Raw genomic sequence first — 23,405 nt, forward strand, 5'->3', positions numbered from 1 at the left:
TCAGCAAAACGTTTTATCGTCGACTGAATATTTTGTACAATGTTGTTAACGTAAATTAAAAACAGTAACTGTCCAAGAACACTGCCCTGGGGGACCCCTGAAGTCACGGAAACGACTGCGGATTTACTTCCATTTAAGTCAACACATTGCTCACGGTCACTTAAGTAATTTCGTATACAATTTAGTACCTTACTATTCATATTTATAGAGGCTAGTTTTATCAGCAGAAGGTTGTGTGGTGCCGTGTCGAAAGCTTTGCTGAAATCTAGAAAGACTGCGTCTACTTGCGTATTTTTGTCATTTGCTTTTAATAGGTAATGCTGGAACTATGCTAACTGCGTGTTGCATGAAAATCCACTCCGAAAGCCATGCTGGGATGGAGTAACAAAGTTAAAGCTATCAAGATATTTGAACATTGCGCTATATAAAATATGCTCAAAAAGCTTAGAGCAAACTGACGTTAGTGATATAGGCCTATAATTTTCTACAAGTTTCTTATCTCCGGATTTAAAAACAGGAATCACATTCGCCGTTTTCCAATCCATTGGGACCAACCCTGTCTCAAGTATCGTTTTAAATATAATAGACAAGTACTGTGACACAATCTCGGAACACTTAATGAGAATAAAAGGTGATATACCATCAGGGCCAGTAGCCTTTGACTGATCTAGGCCGCGCAAAAGAGAGGAAATACCATGAACATCAATGTCAATATCCGCCATTATGCCTGTGAAGCAACTATTTGGTGACTCCACCACATACCGACAGAGTCCCGGAGAAAATACCGATTTAAAGTAGGAATTGAAGCATTCTGCCTTCTCCACATTTTCCTTTAACATTTGGCCGTCAATATTAAGTACTGGGATAGAAACATCGTCTTTCCTGCATGTCTTCACATATTTCCAGAATACCTTTGGGTTTCGTTTAAGGTCGCAGTTTAGCCTGGTAAAAAATGACTGCTTAGCTAACTTTATTGTTACTGTTAATTGATTATTAATATATTTTAACCCTTGCAAATTAAGGACAGGACAGAGTTATCTTTACAACGTTTTTTGTAAGCCCGCCTTGCTTTCCCCAGTAGTTTCCGTAACTTCAGCATTAAACCAAGGTTTTTACGCCTTTGCCGCAACGTTCTTGAAGGTACAAAAGCCTCAACTAATTCCAATATTTTATTGCGAAACAAAATCCAAATCTCCTCTGTTGTACAAGACTCAGATAAACATGAAAAAGTTAGAAAATATGTCTGTAATGCATTATTGATGGCGTCAAAATTACCCTTTTCGTGGATGAGTACTCTGCGTGGCTCTTATTTCTGTTCAGGTACGCCTGATACATTCAACTCGGTAACAACAACATCGTGATCACTTATTCCAGGATATACCTGGGCGCTAGAAACTATATTTGGGTCATTGCATAAGACGAGATCTAAAACTGCCGTCAGTCGAGTCGGCTCCATGACATACTGAATCAGACCAAATGTATCTATCAATTCTGTGAACATAGAATAAACACGCGATTTGGTTCTTGCCGTCGTCCCAGTTAACCACGAAAAGTCTTTAAAATTAAAATCGCCTTCCAGAAAGGCGGTGTCTGGTATCACTGATAGCATATCTGAGAGTAAAGAAATGCTTGTTTTATTTCCGGCTGGCGGACGGTAGATAGTTCCAAACACCACAGTGTTCCCTTTGGGAAAACGAACGCGACACCACACCGACTCAGAGTCATTCTCAAATTTAACTCCACAGCTACTCCACCAAGATGAAACCAGTAAAAAGACTCCTCCTCCGTGTCGATACGGAGGAGGAGTCTCCCACACTGAGGAAAAACCTCAGTGTCAGAGACCGTATCGTCCAACCAAGATTCGGTCCCCATAACAACCTGTGGATTCAAAGTCATTATTAAAGATGCAAGCTCATCAACTTTATTCATGATGCTACGGCAGTTCACAACCAGAACCGTAGGTTTCTCTGGCATATCAACAATGTCATCTTTGCTTGGTCTGTTGATAGGAGGTAGGTGTCGTCAATCTCCTACGATCTCGGAATTAGTCGGACGATGCAGGACATGTTGACACGTGTCGCTGTCCCAGATAAACGTCTGCCCATTTATTACTAACTTATCATAGTTCAAATAAACCCGGTTTTCTTTATTTTGCCTTTTCTCTTTTGCGTAGTTCCATAGTTGCCGCCGTTTTTCTTGAACTAGGGGACTGAAGTCTTCCGAGACGCTGATCGGGGTATTTTTAAACCTAAAGCATTTCGCCTCACATTTTCTCTGGCTTTCCAGCCAGCAAAATGCGCAACGATCGGCCGATTTTTTTCATCTTGAAATGCTCCCACGCGGTGGGCTCTTCCGATCTCAACATTGTCGACAGATAACGTTTTTTTACAGATGTCCCTTATTAGTTTCTCAGATTCTTCCCATGTCTCTTTTCTGCAGTTGTCGGGAACACCGAAAAATACTAAGTTTATTCGTCGACTTCTATTTTCAAGGTCGTCTAATTTGGCTTCAAGTTTAAACTCACTTTCTTCAACATGTGCCACGCGTCTTTCTAGTACCTTTGTCTTTGAAATTACGCCATCAATCTTATTTTCAAGATCAGCTTGCCTTTCTTTTTATGCCTGTTAACTTTGCCAAAACAGTTGCTTGTCTAGACTGCAATTCTAAGAGTATACTTTCAATTTTTCCCAACTGTTCAGTTTCAGCCTTAGACATGGGACCGGGGTTTGATTCCACGTCCCCTGCCAAGAGGAGCAGTGCTTCCGTGAACAAAAGACAGGAGTCGAAGAACAGGAATGTTAACCCATCAATCACCCCGACACCAAAAAGATAACACCAGTGCAGCATGCGTTCGTTGACAGGGCACGACACTCTCACAAGCAGTAGGTTACTTGTTTAATAGCATTTAGAGCATTTCAAGTAACCAACCTGATACATGAAGCAACGTGAGTACGGGCCGAAAAGAGTGCCGTGCCCCAGTGGTGCCGGACGAGGTAGCTCCCTTTTTGTGGCTGTGGTGGGGCGGATCCGGAAGTGCCCCTCGGAGCCTAGCCATCTGCCGCTCTTCAAGGAAACCCAGGAAAGTTTCTGTAGCCTCCGCTGGCTCGAATGGGCTGCCGGTTGACATTGTCGCAAATCCGGATAGTGGCGTCCATGGCTCCGAGATGGGAAATGTTGCCGCCCCGTCGAAGTTCGCCGCGACAGCAAGGATCTCGGCGAGCACCTGATACATGAAGCAACGTGAGTACGGGCCGAAAAGAGTGCCGCGCCCCAGTCTCAATGGAGTGGGAAACGCCCTCCAGTAAAAATAAAAGGAATAAGAAGCCTGTAGTCCCGCCCAAATGATGATCCCAATATCTTCCACCTAGTTTGTGTTGACTCTACAATCTTACTCATTTTGTTAGGTTTATCTTTTCAGTAGCATATTTACATACCTTTTATAGATGACTAAGTTACATTTTATGCAATAGAACTGCCGCGGTATTTTAAGAAATATTAATGATGTGAACTATTTCATGAATCAGCTTCGGCCCATCGCTCTCGCCTTGCACGAAACCCATCTTCACACTAATTTCTTTAATATTTTAAGACATCATCAGGTTTTTAGAAAAGATCGCCCCTCTTCCACCCCTTCTGGTGGTGTTGCAGGGGTCGTGCAGAGTGGAGTTGCTTGCTCTCAAGTTCCGCTCTGCACGCCGCTGGAAGCTGTTGCAGTACGTCTCCTTCTGGACCGCCTTGTAAAAATTGTTTCTTTATACTTACCACCTAACATTCCTTTAAACCTTCAAGAGCTGCAGGGACTAATAGGACAGCTCCTGCAACCTTTTTTTTAATTTTGGGTGATTTTAACGTCCATCATCCTATGTGGGGTATTACCCGTCAAGACTCCCGTGGTGGTGTGATTGAACGTCTTTTATTGTCTTGGGGGACTGTGCCTTCTTAACGGGAGAGAGCCAACCTTTTTTAGTGCGGCACACAACTCATTCACATCCATTGATCTTTCTATTGCTTCACCTTCATTACTTCCTTGCTTCTCTTGGAAGGTTCTTCATAACCCTTTTGGATGTGATCATTATCCAGTTGTTTTAGAGAGTACCGTTCCATTGCCTAATCTTTTAAAGCGGGTCCCTAGGTGGAAGCATACCCCGGCAAACCTCACTCATGAGGGCCCTCACTCACCCTCATCTTCACACGCGAGGTGAGGGTGAGTGAGTTTCTGAACCAGGAAAATTGATGAGTGTGAGGGTGAGTGAGGGCCGTGAGGGCCGTGAGGGCTGTGAGGGCGGTGAGGGCGGTGAGGGCGGTGAGGGCCGTGAGGGCGGTGAGGGCGGTGAGGGCCGTGAGGGCCGTGAGGGCCATGAGGGCGGTGAGGGCGATGAGGGGTATGAGTGCGTGAGGGGCGTGAGGGCGGTGAGTGGCGTGAGGGCCATGAGTACATGAGTGGTGTGAGGGCGGTGAGGGGTGTGAGGGCCATGAGTGCATGAGGGCAGTGAGTGGCATGAGAGGCGTGAGGGCCGTGAGGGCCGTGGGGGCCGTGAGTACATGAAGTGGTGTGAGGGCCATGAGTGCGTGAGGGCGGTGTGTGCGTGAGGCCTCCTTCAGATCGAGCATCTTTCTCAGCAATTTTGGTGGTAATGGCGGGTTGTTCTCTAGCTTTCCCTAGATCGACACGAATTGCTGTGATCGCGTCCGGCTCGAAATAAGCAAGCAACTCGGAGCAATTCGAATGCGTTTGAAGCGGCTGCATCCAATCAGTGACGCAAAATTTTCACGTGATACCTCGTGCCGGCGATGATGACACCGAAAGACTTGGTTCTGGTTTGAAATCGATCGTTTTTTTGGAAATAAACTGTTTCAGAAGGGTGCATTAGTATTCTTAACGAGATTTAAATGCATAAAAACACGTTTATAACGCGTAATTGTGTCTAAATAGTGCAAGAAAAATAAAATTTTATGATGACGATGGCAAATTGCAGCAATTGGTTGCTGCGTGTGATCGCGGGCGGCCCGTGTTGCTGGTGTTGCGACGTAAAGTTTCTGGGCAAAATTGCCCCATCTGAAGCTGGCCTGAGTGGCGTGAGGGCCATCAGTGCGTGAGGGGCGTGAGGGGTGTGAGGGCCGCAAGGGCGGTGAGACGCGTGAGGGCGGTGAATGGCGTGAGGGCGGTGAGTGGCGTGAGGGCGGTGAGTGGCGTGAAGGCGGTGAGTGGCGTGAGGGCCGTGAGGGGCGTGAGGGCCGTGAGGGCCGTGAGGGCGGTGAGGGTGGTGAGTGGCGTGAGGGCTATGAGTGCGTGAGGGCCGTGAGGGCGGTGAGGGCCGTGAGGGCGGTGAGGGCCGTGAGGGCGGTGAGTGGCGTGAGGGCCATGAGTGGCGTGAGGGCCATGAGTGAGTGAGGGGCGTGAGGGCCGTGAGGGCCGTAAGGGGCGTGAGGGCGGTGAGTGCGTGAAGGCCGTGAGGTTCAGTGAGGGTGAGTGAAGGGCTGCAGGTGAGTGTCACTGTGAGGGTGAGGGTGAGTGAGGGGCTGAAGGTGAGTGTAGCTGTGAGGGTGAGGGTGAGTGAGGGGTTTAGGTGAGTGTGGCTGTGAGGGTGAGGGTGAGTGAGGGCGACCTAAAATGCCGACCTCTGGGTGGAAGTTAGACAAGGCAGACTGGGTGCTTTTTAATCTTCACTCCACTTTAGATCCTTCGCTTCTTTCTTCTATGTTCCCTGAGAAGGCTACACTTTATGTTACTGAGCAGATACTAAACGCTGCTCAGCAGTCCATTACACAGACATCTGGTAATACACCCAAAAAATGTAAACCATGTTGGAATAATAAGAGTGCCACAACCCGGGCGGACGAAAATAGGGCGTGGGGCAGATTTCGCGGATACCCCACTTCAAGCAGCCTTGTTGAGTTCAAGCGACGAAAAGCCAAGGCTCGTTGGACTAGGAAGCAGGCAAAGCGGAAGTCGTGGATGAAGTATCTCTCTTCTTTACCCAGCTATGTCCCACCCAAAGAGGCCTGGAACAGATACAGGAAAGTATATGGGGATTACAGGTGCTTTGCCATTCCAACGTTTAATGCCCCTTCTTCATCACTAAAAGATATTGGCAACATACTTGGGGAACGTTATTGTAATTCATCTAGTTCGGCCAACTACAGTGTTACCTTCGGATAGTTAAAAGCTCGTGCGGAACGACAAAAGCTTGTCATGTCAGGAGGAAATTCAGCATCCTATAACCAACGATTTACGCGATGCGAGCTTGAGATGGCTCTTAATGTGACAAAGCTCTCTGCCCCTGGTCCCGATGGAATTCATTATGAAATGCTGCGCCGCCTTTCTCGAGAATCCCTAGAAAACCTTCCCCTGTTTTTGAATCTTTTGTGGGAAAAGGCATGTTTCCCTCGGGCTTGGAAGCACGTGCATATCATCCCCCTCCTAAAGCCTAACAAAGACCCCTCACAACCATCAAGCTACCGCCCCATTGCACAACCATCTGCCCTGGGAAAACATATGAAAGGCTTATAAACAGGCGACTGGTCTAGATGTTAGAAAGCCAGAGGGTCTTTGATAACAATCAATGTTGATTTCGCCAAGGTCGATCTACCCTAGACCACTTAGTTCGCCTGGAGACTGTGATACGTGAGGCATTTGTAAACAGGCAGCACTGTGTTGCGGTTTTTTCGACTTAAAAAGGGCATATGACGCAGCGTGGAGCTATGGGATTCTCCGAAACCTGTATGGCCTGTAATATCCTGGGCCGTATGCTGCGAAGCATAAAGAAATATCTGACAGACAGGACTTTCCAAGTTCGTCTCGGCTCATCCCTATCTGATTCCTTTGTTCAAGAAAACGGAGTCCCTCAAGGGGGTGTCTTAAGTGTTACTTTGTTTTTGCTAACAATGAATTCACTCGCACAACTGCTGCCACCCTCTATTTCATATTCTCTTGATGCTGATGATATACAGATTTCATCATAGTCTTGTAACCTTTCTAGTTGTGAGCGCCAGTTGCAGTTAGCCATAAAGAAACTGTCCAAGTGGGCCGACGAAAATGGGTTCAAGTTCTCTGCTTCAAAAACGGTCTTTGTTCCCTTTTCTTCGCGACGCGGGTTCTCTTTGGATCCATCCCTGGAATTGAATGGAACTGCTATACCTGTTAGGAAGGAGCACAAATTTCTTGGTGTGATATTTGATAGAAAGCTTAATTTTATTTCCCACCTTAAAGCGCTGAAGCAAAAATGCCTTCAGTCGACAAACCTTCTGAAAGTTTTATCTCACAAGTCTTGGGGGTGTGATAGAAAATGTATCATGCAGCTATACAATTCCCTTGTACGATCCCGTCTTGACTATTGTGCAGTAGTGTATGGATTGGCTCGGCCCTCTGCCCTTAAGATGTTGGACTCAGTTCACCACCTCGGCCTGCGACTGGCAACAGGAGCTTTCCGGACGTCCCCCGTCCTCAGTTTGTATGCAGAATCCAATGAGCTGTCCCTGAACAAACGACGTACATATCTTAGTCTAACATATGCTTACAAGATTCTGGCCGACCCTCAGCATCCAACTTACTCTTCCCTCACAAAGTCAAGGTTCTATCGCCTCTTTGAAAATAAATCAAGCATTGTAACACCGTTAAGCTTCCGCATTGAACATCTTCACTCCTCGCTGGACCTTTCTCTGGACCAGGTCGTCCTCGTTCGGAAAGTCAACGGTATTCCACCTTTGAAAACACAGCGAGTTGAATCTGACAGGTCTCTCGCGAAGTTCAACAAGCACGGCATTTCCCATGCTGTAATTAAGCAAGAGTTTGGTGAACTGCAAAATAAGTATGATGATTATCTTCATGTTTATACAGATGGCACCAATACTTCATCTTTCGTCGGTTGTGCTGTATACTCTCAAAGCTTCTCCAAGGTTCAACGAGTTGATTGTATTGCCAGCATTTTTAATGCGGAGCTCTATGCGGTATCAATGGTGATCGAATATATTATCAGTAGGAAAATACTGGGGGCGGTCCTGTTTGTTGACTCTCAAAGTGCGAATCGTGCAGTTTGCTCTCTTAAAGATACTAAAAATATGCTTGTACAACAAATTCGATATAAACTTAACTCTGCTTTGCATGGGGGTCAAAATATAAAATTTTGTTGGGTACCCAGTCATATTGGCATTCAAGGCAATGAAGAAGCCGACAAGCTTGCAGGATCTGCTGGGAACCTTCCACAATCGCTGTCCTGTTTACCCTATCAAGATATTAAGCCGTTGCTGAAGTCCTCGATTCTTCATTCTTGGCAATTGGAATGGGACATGGAGTGTGATAACAAGCTCCATGTTACCAAACCTGCGTTGGGAGTTTGGGACAGCTCTTCATGCAAGAGCCGACTTCACGAAACGTTGTTGTGCCGCCTGAGAATTGTGCACTCATTTATAACTCATAGGTATCTGCTTTCGGGAGAAGATCCACCCGTGTGTGATCAGTGTGGTGACAGGCTCACTGTTTTACATATCTTGTGGTTGTGTCCCGGCCTTCCACCCAAGCGCCGCATTCATATCCCTGAATTTTTTAAATATCATATCCCGTTTCATCCTGCTTTCCTTGTGGCAGAGAATCCTCTAGTCCCTTTTGAACGAGTTATATAATTCCTTAGTAGTACTGGCCTTTTACACCGACTCTAGCCTTTTGGTCATACTTTCGTAAAACCCTTCCTTTAGTACAACGATCCTTACAATTAGTTTGGCGCAGATGGCCTCGTAGCTATTGCGCCATAAACCCCCAAAATCTCTCTCTCTATCCTGATATATAATTTACGCAAACCGGGCAACCACGATTGACACGAATATTGTTCATTTTTCTTCCTCCCAAAAAGAGAACTAGGAACGGGAGAGGAGAGAGGGGGCGACACGAGTGAGAGAGAAAGCATAATAACAGGGAGAGTGAACCCAACATTTTAGTTCGACGAATTCCGATAACTATAGAGACCTAACCTCACGTGACCTGACTCATTTGCGCATTCACTGCCTTCACCGCCGAGTCGGCCGAGGGGGAGAGCAACTCGTACCCAAACGCCTCTCCACTCCTGATCACGTGTTGTTTACGCGTTTCGCCGGCGCGCTGACTGAGGGTCTTTCGTCTTCCTTTGTCTTTAATCCCCGACGCTCGAGCATCGAGCAACGAGCAAGAGATGGGTCGACCACGTTAAGCCTTTTGTCCTGCTGACGGTGCTCGTGTGTAGTTCTTTTAAACTTGTTTCCTCCTTCCTGTCGTTTTCTTGTCGTCACCGCAGTCTCGGGTAGTTTGTTTGTGATACTACGGCATTTCCGTGCATTCGCGGTTGCTGGTTGGTAGTACACCGAAACGGCTCACCCACATGTTAATGAAAGTTCGTGACACGGTTTCGGCGGTGATTTCCTTCATTGGCGTGGCTTCTGGTCAGCGAGAAAAACGGTCAACACACGTAAAGATGTAGTGATGCTCCTGCCGGTAGCACAGGGCCAACAGTCATTGCTGAACGTGGCATCCGGAGTGCGAAACTTGCCAAGTCCATGTTCTCGTGTGCCGATGAATCTTTTCTCTCTGGCACTCAGCGCATGTGTGCGCATAACGCTTCACGTCAGCGTTCACCCCTGGCCACACGAAACGAGCGGCGACGAGTTTCTGCGATGCACGAATTCCCAGGTGGGAGAGCGAGTGCGAACTGTTGAAGGCAGCTCGTCGAAAGCTTGCTAGAACGTGTGGACGAGGGTGCCCCGTCGATGTGTCACACACGAGAGTGTGACTTCCTCCAGGACCAAAGCCGTGGGTGAGGAGCGGAGGGGTTCAAGCTCACTGTCACTTCTCTGGGCGCTGGCAAGCTCGCGAAAGTCGATTGCTGGATGTGTACTGTTGCACTGGTTCACTCCTATCCGGCAGAGTGCATCGGCCATGATGTTGGCTTTGCCGTCGATGTACCGGATGTCGTTGGTAAACTCTGAAATGTAGGACATTTGACGGAGCTCTCTTGGCGAGTGGGAAGTGTTGATCGATGTTAGTGCGTACGTCAGAGGCTTGTGATCGGACAGAATGAAACATTCCCGTCCTTCCATGAAGTGCTAGAAGTTCTTTACACCAAGGTAGATCGCAAAGAGTTCCCGACCGAACGTAGAGCACTTCGTCTCCCGAGGAGTCAGCTGCTTGGAAAAGAAGGCGATTGGCTGCCAATGATTGTCTACAAGCTGTTGGCAGACTGCTCCGACTGCACCATCTGAAGCATCAGCCGCGATGGAAATCGGTGCGTTTGGATGAGGATGGGCAAGAAGGATTCATCGATTGATTAGGGTTTTATGGCGCAAAAGCATCTTAGGCTATAATGCGCCAGATACAGACTATTGCAGAACAGGTTTCAGAGGGGAAAGAGCTTTAGTAGTTGTGACGGATTAAAACTATGTATATGACTTGTAAATAGTGATGTAGATGAAGTTGAATATAAAATTATAGCCGGTGTAAAAGACCGATAGCTCTCAGAAAGTTAAAAAGACAACTGTGTGGTACAAGTGGGTCGTTGCGAAGTAGAATACTAAGGTGTAAAGGCGTATGCTCGTTATCTAACTGAGAAAAATGTTTCCGACGTTCTCGGTCATACGCTGGGAATTCAAGTAAAATGTGCAAAACTGTGAGAGGACTGAAACAGTTCTCACACTCTGGGGCCTCTTCCCTGCGCAGGAGGTGGCCATGAGTAAGGTGTGTATGACCTATCCTCAGTCGACACAAGACAAGCTCATAGAAACGTTCACGGTGTCGGGCACTCTCCCACTCACTGATCAATGGTTTTGCAGGATGGAGCTTGTTATTAACTTCTTCATCCCATTCTTGCTGCCACTTCCTTCTAATACAATGCTTTAAAAATGTGCTATAACCTTTGTATGGAATGTTATGCAGGTTCACTTCTTGCTCACCAGCAGAACTTGCAGCAAGTTCTGCTTCTTCATTTCCGGGTATACCAACATGGCTAGGAACCCAACATAAAATTATTTTAATATTCCTTCTTGAAGCATCAATAATTTTATTCTGTAACTCCATGATTATTGGGTTTTTCAAAGTCTTTAATGATGAGAGTGAACGCAGAGAACTCAGTGAATCAGTGTACACGACTGACTGCTTGCTCTTTGTTTTTACAATGTGATCAACTGCAAGACGGAGACCGCATAACTCAACTGTTAAATAGTGGCTGTGCACGCAATCCGTTTCACACAGCGAACAGAGGGGCCGAACATAGCACATCCAACAAACGCTTCTGTCTTAGTACCATCCGTGTAGTATGAGTTGTGTCCAGAATATCTCCTCTGAAGCACAAAAAATTCCTGTTTTATGTATTCTGGGGGGTTTCTTTCTTTTTAATTTTCGTTAGTGAGAGGTCACAGGAAATGAGGCAGTGGTCCCACGGAGCTATCGCTTCTGGGACAGGAGTGACGGGCATTGTACTACTCAGTCCAATTGAACCTGCTTTGGATGCATTTCTCATACTAAAAGATGGTATTACAGTGGACTTGTTGTCAAAAGAATGTTTATATCTCAGTTCTTCAACAGCTTCTGGAGAAGGGTGCAAGGGAACCGAACGAATTCTAAGCGAATGCATAACCCCTAAAGCAAACCTTCGCTTCTCCAGAGACCATTCATTTGACTCTGCGTAAAGGCCGGGGATAGGTGACGTGCGAAATGCACCTGTAGACAGCCGCAGTCCCTGGTGATGAATAGAGTCAAGCATTCGTAGGGCTGAAGGGCTTGCCGATCCATACACACTACTACCATAATCGAGGCGCGAGCGAATCACCGATCCGTAAATTCGGAGGAGGCAGAGGCGATCAGAGCCCCAGGAGGTGTGGGAAAGCACGTTAAGGATGCTTAGTGCTTTTTGGCATTTTACTTTGAGATATCAGATATGCAAACGAAAGGTCAATTTACTGTCAAAAATAAGCACTAGGAATTTATGTTCAGGTTTTGTTGGAATTGAAGTGGATCGCATCGTCAACGAGGGCTTCACTGAAGTTCGCCGTAGGCGAGAAAAACAAAGACACTTGTTTTTTCAGGTGAAAAGCTGAAGCCGTTCTGGTCTGCCCACTTGAGCAAATTGTTTATTGCTAATTGTACTCTACGTTCGCACAAAGCAAGGTTACAGGAGGAGACGGATATCTGAGGGTCGCCAACATAGAGTGAATACTGTACTGTGAGCAGCGTGCCTGCCCACAGCGCCGAACGTGCCTCATATGGCCTCAGAAACAGAACAAGTAGAAAAACGCCTGCCAGCCAAGACGAGCCATCAGCCTTCACTCAGCCATCCCTCCATTATTTACTTTATTTTCATTCATTAAACATTTTTCTTATTCCCAAAGTCTCACATATGGCGCAGTCGACGCCCTCAACCTGACTTCGCCACCTAATCGCCACGTAAGCCTGCCTGCCCGCTTTCATCCGCGTAGCCGAACGCGAAGCCATTTTTAAGCCTACCAGCCTCCCCTTTGCCCATCGCCCGCCCAGAACAACGATGTCACTTATCAACTGGGGTAACGCTCCATCCGAATATCTCGTGACCCTGAGCGTTCAGTTCCTCAAAATAGAACTTCAACGCCGAAACCTTAGCACAATCGGAAACAAGGAAGAGCTTATTGACAGGCTTTTGACTGATGCGACCCAAAACTCGCCAAATGCACTAGCTCCTGCAACGCTATTCCCGACTATGCCAGCGTTTACCACAGACGAAGCTGAGAACATGCAGCGCATGGCCGCATTCCTTCACCAGAACATGGCCGTAATGATGACGACGCTAGCCAATCAAGCGAACCAAGTGCAGGTGACAACTCTGCCAGATTTATCAGCTTCGCTGCCCACTTTCAACGGAGGCGGCACTCCTACGTTCAAGCACTAGATTGAAGAGCTTGAACGCACTCAGCGGCTTGCAAGATGGGAAGACCCCACTCTTTTAGCCATCGCTCAAGGGAAGCTACGTGCTGTCGCAGCTGACTGGCATGCGTCAACAGGGCGACAACTTACCACCCGGACCATTTGGAAAGCCGGACTGAAAGAACAATTCGGCGAGCAACTTTCGAGCATTCAGTGGCAACAGAAGGTAACAGCCCTCACCCAGAAACCTGGCGATAGCCTACAGCAGTATGCCTTCGCCAAGCTCAGGATCATGTCGCGATGTCCAGTACCCATCACTGACAAGGAACGTATTGAATACCTTGTTCAAGGCATTCGTGATGATCAGATCTCCATATCCATTGCTGTCCACCGACCCCGAACAGTGGACGACTTGCTCAACATCGTGTCCGAAGTGGACCGAACGATAGACCATTCCCGTCTGGCCCGCACGCCCACATTCCCAAAGCCAACCCGGGATGGACGCTTCTCAGCGAGCGGCTCAACCACGCACTTCAATTGTACGCCTAGTACATCACAAACTGGCGGTACGCGCATCGCGGATATGCCTCCCGACCAACAGGAAGCCAGGTACAATACAATTTCCACAAAATATGGTTCCCCAGCATACCGACCGGGACAAGACATCAAATAAGCCATCTGCTACAATTGAAAAAAGCCTGGCCATCTCGCAAGCAAGTGTACCAAGCCAAAACAGGCTCCAAATCATTCCAAGCCAAAAACGCCACATGAACCTACAGCTCATGTTACCTCGAACTTGCACGTCGAGGTAATTTACATTGTCCTCTTTGGAAAAAAAAAGAAAAAACTCCAGCTTTTCGTGATGGTTTTTTTTTTTGTTTTTTTCGATGTGCTTTTACTCTTATTGATTTCCAGATTTAAAGGGGCCACGAAATTAAATAAAAATTTGGTTTAAGGCTAGTTGGTTCAAATCGATTAAAATATTACAAGGCGTGACTAAGCTGGTTTATGAGATTCCTTCTAGTTGCAGACAAGTTTACATTGGTCAGACCAGCCGACGCCTTAATAGGAGAGCGCGGGAACACACGCTAGTCGGACGCAATCATTCGGGTGACCATCTTGCGGAGCACTGCGAACGATGCGGGTGTGAAACTTTGTTAGAGCACACAAGGTTTATTAGGAGAGGGAAGAAGAAGATGGAAAGGAGATAAATCGAAGCTTTCGGTATACACAAAGCGGCTGACAAATCCGTAAGCAGCCGTCCCTTTATCCGCTAAACAAAGAAATTGTGCTTCTTGAGGGCTGCGTGTGATGAGCGATAGAAACCTTTATCTGTTGCATGTGTTTAGGCGATGGGGATCGACAGTTTCACAATGTTTCGTGTTTTATTAAATCAGTTTGAAGTTGACGCTTACCAGCGTCGTACGTGGTTCTTTTTTCGTCCTGTTCTGTTCGCGTCTTTTATCCTTTTATTCGACATGAAGTGAATTTTGGGCTGGGACAAATGATTTTACATTGGGGGTTTACTATTCGCATACCGTTTAGTGGGCCAAAATAAAGAGGTTAGAAAGTCAAAAGCCAGCTTTTCGGTTACGAACATTTGGAGATATAGGGGACTATTTTGTACCTCATTTCCCCTCAAAGCTCTCCGCCTTTTCACTGTGATACATCCGCTGTACTCAGAGCATGTCAGTGTTGTGCAAAGCTTGTCAACGGTACCCAATGCACGTCAGCCGACCCGAGCTCACGCGTTGCACACGAGAACTGCGTCACTCGGATGTATGCGCTCGTCAACAAATATTTCGATTCGCATTCGTGCTCTATGAGTGCCCTGACGGAACTTATTATCACTTGCGAATGACAAGTTATATGTTGTGTTCAAAAAGCACGGTGAAAGCTTCGAGTCATCGCACCAAGGCAAAAGCATGTCACGACCACGTGACTTCTCAATCCGCTTTTGAGTTGAAGATGCTAAGGAGGAATGAAAACTAATTTCAGGACTCCTTTAAGCGTATTGCAATATGAATAAAAATGCAAAGGGGGGGGGGGGGGGGGGGTGTATTACGTGAGTGGGATGCTCTGCTAATCTTTGAGGATGTCAGTTTCAGCTGAGTCATTGGGCGGTTATTTTTTGTCTCAGCGGCATGGTAGCGTGATAGTGCTCATAACGGAGCGGAAGGTGATATCGCACCACTTACCGAATTAGAGAACTACAAGCAGCAGTAAAACACGTGAATAATAGGCAGTTTCATGATACTCCTAAAACATATGGTTTCGGAACAATTCTTTTTTTAAATAAATGTCACCAAAACGGCGGTCGTCGCACAGAGCTTCGCCTAAAGGCTAGCCCACGTGGCGCGTTTTTCTCCGCGTCTGCGTCGCGTCTGCGCCTGCGTTTTGACGTCGCTTCCGGTGCCGGGTCGAAACGCAGCGTTTTTAGGCGCATTCCGGCGTATCTGGAGGAGCCAGATATTTTGCGTCTAGGCGTCGCGTCTCCCGCTGCGTCCAGAAGGCAACAATTAATGAACGGCCGTGTTCACTAGTTGCAAGGAGCGTTTGAGTTTTCGCCACCGTAGGATTGTAGTTTTCGCCACAGACCTTGCGGCAATGCCAATAATAATAATAATAATAATAATAATAATAAGAAGAAGAAGAATAAGAATAATTTTTATTTCCACAGATTGCGATACCCACTTGGCAGGGTGCAAGGCTAGGCAGAAAGGTTGATGAGACCCTTGATAAGCTGCTAGCCCGCCGCCAAGTAGGGAAAGGGATACGGGAGAGGAAAATAAATACAAACTCAAAACAGAAAGATAGACGTGTAAAAACGGATAACAAACCTGTGTCATTCCAAAACAAAGCAGAGCAAAGCGCGCGCGGGCGCGCGCGCACACACACTCACACACATACGCGCGAGCACGCGCGGAGTTTACAAAATTTGCACGCCCGCGGCCTCAAATAAAAACGGCTTAGGCCCCGCCAACGCTCGCAGCAACCGAACATGGGTAGTTACGTCCTTCCCCCTGCGGTGCTGTGGGGCCGGAGAACTCCAAAACAACGGGGCGGTGGCGCCCTCTACTAGCATCCACAGAAAGAGTAACATCTTTGGCGGGCATCTTTTAAGAAAGCTAGCTCTTTGCGTAAAAACAAACGGAAATAAACTCTTTTTGTAGGAACCTTTATTGGAGATTGGTACAAATTGGCAGGCGCGGGATGGCTTTTAAGAACTTAGTTTACAAGCTTTCGCGGCATAATTACTATTGTTTTCATACAACCTCGACTCACCGGAGAATTGAGGTAGCGCATCCAGAGTAGGGTGCGTGCTGACTTCTGCATTTCTACACGGTACGTCTGTAGGGGAGATGGGGGTTGGCAACCCTACTGTGGGCAGGTGGAAACAAACACTCATGTTTTCTTTGATTGTCCCGTTGCGCGCTCATTTTGGCGTTTGGTGCACCATGGCTTCCGGGGTATCGGCATCTGGAACTTTGTGTCAGGCGGTAGGTGCCCCCGCGGGGGCTTCGCCCTGCTCCTGTTGGCAGTCGGCCAACTGGTCCTCTGGCAGAATCGTTGTGCGGCGGTTGGCCAGCAACGACGATCTCGTGCAATGTGGCCAGTCCTCTCTCGACTGCGGGGTACCCTGCTCCGTCACCTAGACTCCGAGCTCTTTTGGTTGGGCGAGGAAGAGTTCCTCAGGCGGTGGTCTTGCCGCTACGTCCGGCTGGTCGGTGGTCACATCCACTTGCTTTTCGCGCCTCTCGCACAGGTGTGAGAGGCGTGGGGTGGGGTGAAAAGGGGGGGGGGGGGGGATATGACGTTAGCCAGCCGAACGCTACGCCTGGCTTACACTGACATTTCTTAGGTAAAGGAGAGAACCCTCCTCGTGTGTGCTGATGAGATGTAAACAGCGGCCATATTTGATTCGCTAAGTTATGTTTTTTCGTTACCTCCGTCCCTGGATCTTTGTAGCGTACATGTTCCCATTGTATACCGGTGTGATTTACGTCTTGCAGTTTACAGTGTCAATAAACTTTTCTTTAAACCCTACTGTGGGCAGGTGGAAACAAACACTCATGTTTTCTTTGATTGTCCCGTTGCGCGCTCATTTTGGCGTTTGGTGCACCATGGCTTCCGGGGTATCGGCATCTGGAACTTTGTGTCAGGCGGTAGGTGCCCCCGCGGGGGCTTCGCCCTGCTCCTGTTGGCAGTCGGCCAACTGGTCCTCTGGCAGAATCGTTGTGCGGCGGTTGGCCAGCAACGACGATCTCGTGCAATGTGGCCAGTCCTCTCTCGACTGCGGGGTACCCTGCTCCGTCACCTAGACTCCGAGCTCTTTTGGTTGGGCGAGGAAGAGTTCCTCAGGCGGTGGTCTTGCCGCTACGTCCGGCTGGTCGGTGGTCACATCCACTTGCTTTTCGCGCCTCTCGCACAGGTGTGAGAGGCGTGGGGTGGGGTGAAAAGGGGGGGGGGGGGATATGACGTTAGCCAGCCGAACGCTACGCCTGGCTTACACTGACATTTCTTAGGTAAAGGCGAGAACCCTCCTCGTGTGTGCTGATGAGATGTAAACAGCGGCCATATTTGGTTCGCTAAGTTATGGTTTTTCGTTACCTCCGTCCCTGGATCTTTGTAGCGTACATGTTCCTATTGTATACCGGTGTGATTTACGTCTTGCAGTTTACAGTGTCAATAAACTTTTCTTTAAACCCTCAGATTCCTTGCTAATCGCGGTCCAGATGTAACTTGGTTCAAGGTACGCTTCTTTGCGTCGGGCGAAACGCATCGTCATGGCTGCTGCGTCAGCGCCGCACTCCCCCCCCCCCCCCCCCCCCCCCCGCCGAAGGCTAGCGCCTTCGGCGTTGTCGTGCCCTGGGGCACCTCGCCGGACGACCTCATTCATGCTGTCGCCGGCGTTGTCGGACTTCCTGAAGTCTACTCAGCGCAGCACCTTGGTGCGCAAAGTTTTGAAATCGTTCTCAACAGCCGTCTCGCCGCCGCCAAGCTCACCGAAGCCGGCGTCATCACCATCGCCTCTACCCAAGTCCCCATCGTTCCAGCCGGACCGCAGGTGAGGAACGTCACTTGCATGTTCCTGCCCACCTATGTCCGCAACGACCTGCAGGTTCAAGCCCTGTCCGCTCACGGGAAGGTCCTGGAAATCACGCATGACACGTACCGCAGCACACCAACGGTGAAGACCGGGACAAGATATGTGAGAATCGACATGAAGGAGTCGGACCCGGTCCCAAACTTCCTTCGTATCGGAGGCCACCGGGCGACCTTCGACTACACGGGCATCAAGCGGGTATGCCGGCGGTGCCGACTGGAAGGACACATTCGCGCCAACTGCACGACAGAGCACTGCGACCGGTGCGCTGTTTTCGGACACGCTACGGAAGGCTGCACGTCTGATTGCCGGCGATGCGGCGGCTCCCAAGCGACTGTGGACTGCGTGGCTCGGCGGAGCTACTCGTCTATGGTCGCTGGGACAGCCTCGTCTGATTTTCCTCCGCTGTCCCCAGCACATGAGGTGACTCCCCCTCGCCCAGCCGCCCAGACAGGAGCGCCCACAGCCCTAACCAAGCCGCAAGCCAACGTCGACCCGAAGAACTCCCAGTCCGCGCTGTCAGCGGGACGACCGCCCCCGGCTCCGCTGCCGGACGCGGCGGGTGCGATGGCCCCCGAGACGCAACTCGTCGCACCGGCACCTGGCCTGTCTGCTGTGGACACCCACACCCCGTGGAGCGAGGTCACGGAGGACCCCGAGGTCTCTAGCGACGGCGAGCGCCTCGTCATCATGGAAGACGAGTCGCCTGTGGCGGAGGACCCCTCCCTTTCTTCTCTGGGAGCCCCAAGTACTTCCGCGGCGCCAGTGACGGCAGGCAACAAGGACTCGACCAACAGCTCGGAACCCTCGGAACTCGCAGGCAACTCGGACCCGACAGACGCACGCCGGGGACAGGCCCAAGACGCCAAGCGAGCCATCTCGAGCAGCGGCTCTCGTTCCCCTCGAGGACGAGACAAGGCTGGTCGTCGCCCCAAGAAGCCGCGACCAAGCTCACGTGACACCTCGTTCAGCTCGGCTGAAGACGTTTAGCGAGTAGATGTTACAAGGTACTGCTTATTTTATTTTTATTTTTTCTGCTTTTTTTTTCCTGGCTAGTCTGCGAATTATTTCCTTTAACGTTCGCGGCTTTTGCAACCGGGCGAAGCAGACGGAGATATTACACTTTGCCAAACAAGCAGCTGCCGATATCCTCTGCCTTCAGGAAACAAATTTTTCAAGTCGGCGTGAGGTTGCAGAATTTGAGGCTGCTTTTTCTGTGACGTCTTTTTTTTCTTTTGCATCGCAGCGTTCGTGCGGCGTAGGTATTGTGGTCTTGAACCATGAACTGCTGCGTCATGGCTCCTATTTGTTTGACACGGAAGGTCGGGTGATCCGTTTTGATTTTGTTTTTCAGGGCATAAAGTACAGGCTTATTAACGTTTATGCCCCCGCGAACCACGCTTTTTCGCATTCTTTTTTTAACAGCTTCGACGTTCATCTACTCGATGCTTGTCCTTGCTTCATTGTGGGAGATTTTAATTGCGTTTTTGACTCGATGACAGACATCCGGGGCCCGGGAAAGGGACGATCAGTTTGGAATGCACGCGAACTGCAGAGACTGGTGCGTCATTTTGCACTTCAGGATGCGTGGTCTTTCCTTCATGGCGCCAGTTTTCAACCCACATGGAGCGACGGCAGGACCAGCTGCCGCTTGGATCGCGTTTACGTGCCGCGTCGCTTGACCACGGCACTGACGTCATGCACCGCAGTTGTTTTTCCCCCGACTCCGGTTCCCGTGTCGGATCATAGCCCCGTTATCGTCGCTCTCTCTCTACCCAAGGCGAGTGGCATACGTCCTTGGCGTCTGGACGTTCGAGTTTTGCGCAATGAATCCGCGAAGACGACGCTGTCCAACCTAATAAAACAGTCTCTTGTTGGAATGCGCCCGAACCCCGCCACGTGGGACCACCTCAAGGGCAGGGGGCGGGATTTATGCTCCATGCAGGGGCGGCATCTTCGAGCGGACCGTCGTGCGCTCCTTCAGGATACGATTCTCCGCATACGCATTGTCCGCAGGGGTGGCGCTGCCACTTCTCTTATGCAAACGTACCTGGCACAACTTCAGCAACGCTACCAGTGCCTACTCCGCACTGATACAACGGCTTCTACGGTTTCTTGGGTAAACCGTTGTCCAGCGACCCATCCCGAAGTCCTTCGATACTCCCGGCGGGCTCAGCGGCCCGGCTCTAGCGCGCCCTTGTGGAGCCCTGCCCCTGTTCCCTCGACAAGCATCCCCACAGACGCAGTCCACCTTCCAACCTTTGCCTCCCACTTTAGGGCTCTCGCGCAGGCAGAAGATGAGGCTGGTCGCCCTGAACTACTCGACAACCCATTTCTTTGTGGGCTTCCAACAGTTCCTGACGATTTTGGTTCGACCTTAGAACAATGCCCTAACCCGGCGGAGCTTCAACACGCCCTTTCGCGAATGAAATCAGGCTCGGCGCCCGGGCCGAACGGACTCCCAACAGAGTTTTATAAGACCTTTTGGTCTGTTCTTTGCGATTTTGTTTTGCGGCGTTCTACGGGTTTTCTTTGAGAAACAGTGCCTTCCGGCATCCTTCCGGCTTGGTCGAATAGTTCTTCTCCCCAAGGAGGGGGGAAGCCCTGGCGACCCGGGTGCTTGGCGCCCAATTACGTTGTTAAACGCGGACTACAAACTTCTGACCACTGTTCTGTCGTTGCGGATGCAGACCATACTCCCAGAACTGATTAATCTGTGTCAGACATGCTCGGTTCCAGGTCGCACCATCCATTCCCTGGTCGCCCTTACGCGGGACCTCGTGGAGTACACGCGATCCCGACGGGCAGACGGTCTGCTAGTATCCCTTGATCAGGCCAAGGCCTTCGATCGCGTAGAACACAGATATCTGTTCAGGGTCCTGGCCGCCTTTGGACTACCTCCGAAGGGCATTGCTCTGTTCGAGTGTCTCTACAACGGTATGCAAAGCAACTTGTTTGTCGATGGAATCCCGGCCGCACGCTTCCCGGTCACGCGGGGCGTTCGTCAGGGGTGCCCTCTCTTCCCGCTCCTGTTTGTGCTCAGTTTGAAACCTTTCCTTCTTGGACTTCAGAGAGCCTCGAATGTTCGTGGCCTACAGCTCCCAGGAACGGGTCAGGTCAAGGCGACTGCGTACGCTGACGATGTGACGCTCTTCGCCCGGGATGGCGACAGTGTTCTGGGTGCGCTTCAAGTTTTTGCGACCTATGCGGCTTTGTCTGGCGCAGAGCTAAACTCCACCAAGTCGAAGATTCTCTGCATTGGCGATCCCCCGCCCGATCCCTTGCCGCTCCCTGTTGACGCAACTGTCAAAATCTTGGGGGTGACCTTTGATAGAGACGGCGTGGCAAGCGAGACGTGGTCGGCGCTTGCGCGTGACATTAACTCGTGCGTAGAAGAAGCACGGGGATATGCCTTCCCAATGGCTGTACGGCGTTACTTGGCACAGTCAGTGATTTGCGGGCGACTCTGGTATGTCGCGCGCGTAGCTTCACCGCCCTCTCCGTTTGTAGGCCAGGCGCGCTCTTCTCTCGTGTCCTTCTTTTGGGCAGGCAAGACGGCTCTGGTGGCTCGCCCTGCGCTCAGCCTCCCTCGAGAGCGCGGTGGCTGGAGCTTTCCTTGTATAAAACTGACAGCGTCCACTTTAGCTCTCAAGACCCTCTTGACTATTCTCGATGACACGGACAACCCGTCCCGTCCACTGGCGGTGTATTTTCTCAGGACATTGTACAGTGACCTGGCATCCTCGCAACCGCCCATCATTGGCGCCCGCGTGGAAACGGTTCCGCCTTTCTACAGAGCTGCTATTGAGACTTTTCGGCAGCTCCGCGCCCATGTATCAAAAGAAGACATTGTTGAGGCTCCGGCGTCTCGTCTTGTTGAGATCCTCTACTCGTCGCAGTTTCCGACGCCAGTGCCGGGGCTTGGTCCGTCGTACATAGGACCACCCCTCCCCCACGGTAGCCTGCCAGGAGAAGTGTGTGACTTCCAGTGGAAGAAAGGTTGGGGAGTCTTACCAACCAAGGACCGCCTTTTCCGTTGGGGCTTGGTCAATGATGTTAAGTGTCCCAACTGCAGCGCAGTGGAGACAAACGTCCACGTAACGGCGCAGTGCGTGGTGGCGCAGATTTTCTGGCGCCTTGTGGCGCATGCCTTTCCTGACGCTGGTGTGCGCCCTTATGTCAATCAGGGTCGTTGGCCCCGAGGGAATTTTCCTTTCCTTGAGATAGCGCTAGCCGAATGGGTCCTGTGGCGCAACCGTTGCTCCTCGAAGGTGCGGCAGCGTTGCCAACGGGCGATGTGGCCACTTTTATGGAGACTGCGACGGGAGCTGGTCACGTTTTTGGAGTGTGAACTGTTCCTCCTTGGGGAGCGTGAGTTCCTGCGGCGTTGGTCATGCCGGTACCTGACGGTGATTAGCGGCCAGGTACATTTGGCTTGCCTGTCCATGGACACGCTGTAACCGGGCACTCCGGTTCCGCCTCGCCGGCTGCGACGGCCAGAGTGATCATTGCGTCGCGTAAACATTGTTTTGTGTAGTGCATGTATCGTCACCTTGTAACATTGTACAAACTCGCAGTGGTGTCAAATAAGTTTTTCTTACCCTCAGATTCCTGTTACTTAGTCTGTGTCGGCTACGATATTGCCGATGAAAGCCAAAATGGAAGAGTAACAGTTGACGCTGTCGAATGCGATACTCCGAGCGAGTTCAAACAGCTGTGCCGTTTCCTAAGTGGTTGCGGCGGGAGAAGTGGCAGCGTTGGGATCGCCGGTAGTTGGGTTCCAACGTACAGATCGGTGTAACTTCTTTTGGGAATGTTCCATGGCAGTATACTGAGTTCTATTAACGTTGGCTGTACTACTGTTCCGCTGTAAGGTGCCCGCAATAGTTACCAAAAGACTGCCCGACTGTTTCCTAATGTTGCGAGACAAGTGAGGAACACCCGCAAAACTATGCCACGCAGCTGTGGCATGACAGACTCTGGCAACAAAAGCAAGACATTCTTCCCCCGATCATGGGGAAGCACTGTCGCGAGGAGCGCTGCCTGGTCATGCAGTGCAAATGTTGAGAAGGCGGATGCGGCAACAGCTGGCAAAAACAGCTGCAGTTCCGTTGTGGCACGCAACGTCTGCCGAATAGGCTTGAGCAACAGTCAACCAACAATGGTGTCCAGTGTTTTCGCAACAATTCCTCGACAATCTATCCCAACCTAGCGCGAAACTGTTGTGTCATACGGTTGGAACACTTTTGAAAAGCAATGTTTGGTGACTGCATTCTAGCAGTGGAAACGCAAAATGTTTTTGAACCCGCCACGGGTACAGTTTAGCAACATCAGGACAGCACACATTTTTCTGGGTAATAGCAATGCTTCTGTAACTGTTGCGAACATGACACAATCAACGGTTGACTGACACAGTTGCCGCAGTGCTTTAGCAGCGGACACTTC

At 49.9% G+C, this 23,405-nt stretch overlaps 2 pseudogenes; both read right to left on the minus strand.

The window, feature by feature from the left end:
* Positions 1-1,306: 1,306 nt before the first annotated feature.
* Positions 1,307-1,974, minus strand: LOC121836008 (annotated as a pseudogene).
* Positions 1,975-2,022: 48 nt separating this feature from the next.
* LOC121835926 lies at positions 2,023-2,970 on the minus strand (annotated as a pseudogene).
* Positions 2,971-23,405: the final 20,435 nt, after the last annotated feature.

Source organism: Ixodes scapularis, unplaced genomic scaffold (genome assembly GCF_016920785.2).
Source record: "Ixodes scapularis isolate PalLabHiFi unplaced genomic scaffold, ASM1692078v2 PGA_scaffold1__304_contigs__length_218370807, whole genome shotgun sequence".
NCBI lineage: Eukaryota > Metazoa > Arthropoda > Arachnida > Ixodida > Ixodidae > Ixodes > Ixodes scapularis.